The sequence below is a fragment of the Dromaius novaehollandiae genome, chromosome 1 (genome assembly GCF_036370855.1).
Source record: "Dromaius novaehollandiae isolate bDroNov1 chromosome 1, bDroNov1.hap1, whole genome shotgun sequence".
In the NCBI taxonomy this organism is placed as follows: domain Eukaryota; kingdom Metazoa; phylum Chordata; class Aves; order Casuariiformes; family Dromaiidae; genus Dromaius; species Dromaius novaehollandiae.
This window is the reverse complement of record NC_088098.1, coordinates 30553404-30557070: the sequence shown is the minus strand read 5'-3', so window position 1 is coordinate 30557070 and position 3667 is coordinate 30553404.

The window sequence follows — 3667 nt, the reverse complement described above, 5'->3', positions numbered from 1 at the left end:
GTTTTGGGCATTTTATCCATGATGATTGGAGATGCCTTTTGGAAAACTCTTATAGCCAGAAACAGCAGAGTGTGAATTTGCCCTGGACTAGGTAGGCCTTTTACAAGCTTCTTTTGAAATACAAGGCTTTTTAGGTGCTGCTGCCACAAGGTCCTGGACAATGCATCTTGCACCTATGCTACCAGCTTCCAACATAGCCTATGCAGTAAAATAAAAGAGCACTCCCATTACCCTTTGGATACCTTGGAGCAATTTACTGGAGTGTAGACCTAAACCTTAGGTGCTTAAGCCTTAAGCAACTTTCTTAGCCAGAGAGACTCTGGTTGTTAAAATGGGCTGCAGGAAAATTAAATGTATATTAATTTGCCAAATAATGTAGATGTCGATTGAATCCGGTAGAGTGTGAAATAAGGAAATGATTAAAGAATAAAGAATTGATTCTGTTGTTTGGGTTTTGTGGTTGACTGCTGCAGCTTATGACTTAGTCATATATTTAGCAGTTTTAAAAGAAGTAAGTCAAATATGTCAACAAGTGAGAAGTTATTGGAAAGAAAGTTAGAAGGAGCATCTGACAGCTAATATTGCCTCAAGTTAAGCAATGGAAAGGTTTGTAAGAAAAAGTGTGAACTAGAGACAGGATTCAGCTTAACATGAATTACTACAAGGAAGGAGCTGCAAGAGAGAAACCCCACAATTCAAGGATGGAAAAGCAATTGAGAAAGGGCAGAGCTGATACAGAAAAGGGAGACTTCATTTGGCTGCACTTGGTATGTTAAATAAACTGCCTGTCTTGGCAGTAAGACTGCACCCTGGACTCCCCATGGGGAGGCATAACAGGGAGTGCTGGGCATTTCATGAATGTTCATATATCCCATTTTTAAACACTGAAATCTGAGAAATCTCCATCTTAATGTTCTCCATTCCCCCAAAACATGCCAGATATAGATATCCAGTTAAGGAAAACTTTTGTTCTGGTTAAGGTAAAAGTAAATAAATAAATTGGCAAAATACAAATACAGACTAAATACTCTCTAAGTTTGCAGAACCAGATGAAAAGGAATGAAAGATATTCATCATGCGAATATTGTCTCTGCTCACTGTATCTATCAAGCTACCATACATGCAATGACTTTCCAGCTCCCTAGCTAATGATCCATTTGTCACACATTTCTGGTTGCATCCATGGAAAAGGATCTGTGTTTAGGAATGCCACTTGCTTTCACACTCAAGGCAGTTCATACCCCAAATAAGAATGAGGAACCTATACTTTTCTGCTAAATCACTGTTCTCTCCAGCTTTAGAAAGGTAACATTTCTTGGGCCTGACTGTACCTGATTATCACACAGCCAGAGGATAAACAGAATTTGCTAGCTGCTGCTTGGCACAGCTATGGAGATGTTTTTCCCTGACACGAAGCGCTCAAAGGCTGTCCTGCTTTAATGAGTTCATTCAGCTATTCTCCAGTGCGACCCTGGTCTAAGCTCACACAACTGATTTTAGCTCTGTGCTGGGGATCCCTTGAAAAATAACCATATTTGACTGTCTTATTTAAAACCTGGATGAGTTCGCTGATCTAGTTTGCAGTCTTTTGATGGTACAGCTAAGGGAGTGGAGCCAGAGTATGAGTGAGAGGCCACTGACCGATTAAAGGGGGAGAGAGTAAGAAAACTCCTAAAACAGTCCTCATCATGAATGAGTTGTACCTGGGAACTACAACGAAACCTGATGTGAATTGTTAACCCATTGTGTCACAGATCACACTCTTCAACGGAGCACAGCTGTTGTCAAATGCAACATGTGGGAGTCTTGTATTTCACAGAAACGTCTAATTTGCTAATCACACTTTATTGAACCACACAGCTAAGATTAACAGATCTAGCACACTTATGATTGTCATAACACAATAGCAGACACTTTGGGATGAGAAACGGCTTTGAAGGAAACCAAACTCCAAGCCTCTCTTTGAAAGCTACTGTCTTTGACAACTCTCTTTTGCATGGTGAACACCTTTTATTCATGCAGCACAGCTGGATGGACTAACTGCACTTGCCCAAGTGTTGAATTATGGTTTTCAGTGTCTCAGGCCCTTGGGAACTCTATGAGAATTTGGCCAGTGAAAGAAAAGACAGAATAAATCCTGAAGTGTGAATAAATTTATGAGGGGTAATTAGAAAGCCAGTGACTTGCAATGCTCCAAAGCAGGTGCTCTCCTGGGAAGACTCACTTCTTTCCTTTAAAAACATAATAAATACATATTTCTTCTTCTTCATATTACAGTGATATATATACTACCATCACATGTACTCTGGGCTCCATTAAGCTAAATTCTGTAACACAGGGGTCTCAGAATGCTCACAAGTGAAATACTTACATTAATATCTTCAGTTTAAAGAAATCAAGGCCTTCAGATCTGTAAAAGCAAGTGCTTAAGCATAGAAATCCCTTGAGCTGAGAAGAATGGAGAATGGAAGTATATCAGGAGAAAGGATCAGATATGCTTGTCCTGTTCTTATTCTTCTGTATTCATATAGCCACTGCTAAAGACCAAAGAGTGGACCCCTAGGGCAAAACAGAGCTACCAGTCTTGTCTTCTTAGGGAAGCATTGACCTCAGATGGCCAGGTAAGTGCCCAAAGTGTGGTGCTGCCCAAGGACATGAAGGAAACCCTGGGACATCCAAGTGATTAAATCACTTCTCCTGAGCTGTTACCTAGTATCTCAGCGGTATAAACATCCTTCCCATCTGGAGTCTGACAACACTTCCATTTTTCCAGTGGGTTGCAGTTAGTAACTGTCCTGCGATAGCATCCAAGGCCACAATTAGGGATTGTGCCCCTCCTGCTATGCAGTAACATCAGACACACCTGGTCCAGAGGATTTTGCAGAAGACACTGGTTAGCTGCTGCTTGAAGTAAGAGGATTTGTGGGCAAACTCACTTCACCATTCCCAAAGTCTTTGGGAACGGCATTCAATTTAACTTTGTGGGTGTGTGTGGGGGTGTGGGTGTGTGTGTGTGTTTAACCGGCAAATTATGATATGTCTCTGCCATGTTATGTGGTGTGCAAATAACCAAGTAAGCGATGCACACACAAACAGGCAGAAACAGCCAGCACCACTCCTGCCAAAAGATGTTTATGCCTTCAGAAGGCACCGTTGCACATCTCAGGGAAAACATGATTAAGAGTGCAGTGCTGATCCCAACGAGATTTATGGAGACCCACGTTAAAACCCAGTGGAAGAGCTGAGCAGATAGGAAAGCCCGGAGGGAGTGAGCTAATGACTGTCTCCCTATTACCTCATGAGACCAAGAGGTCGACATGACCTCGCCGCCGCCGCGGCCTCCCCGCGCGCAGGTGCGGCCGGCGGGTCCTGCCCGCCCCGCGCCAGCCCGGGGCGGGCGGACGAGGCAGGCGGGGGGCTGCCGGGCCCGGCGGCTTTGTTGGCCGCGTCCGTCACGGCGCGGCCCGGCTGACATAATGAGTGAGCTTGGACACACCTTCCGGCCCGGCAGAGCCGCCCGCCGCGCCTCCGCGCCCGGCCGCTTCGCTCCGCGCTGCTCCGCAGCCCGCCGCGGGCAGCGGCGCCGCCCGCCGCCTGCCGCCCCGTCGCAGCGCGCTGAGGGGCCGGGCCGGGCCGGGCCGGGCCGGGCGGGCAGCCCGCCCTCGCT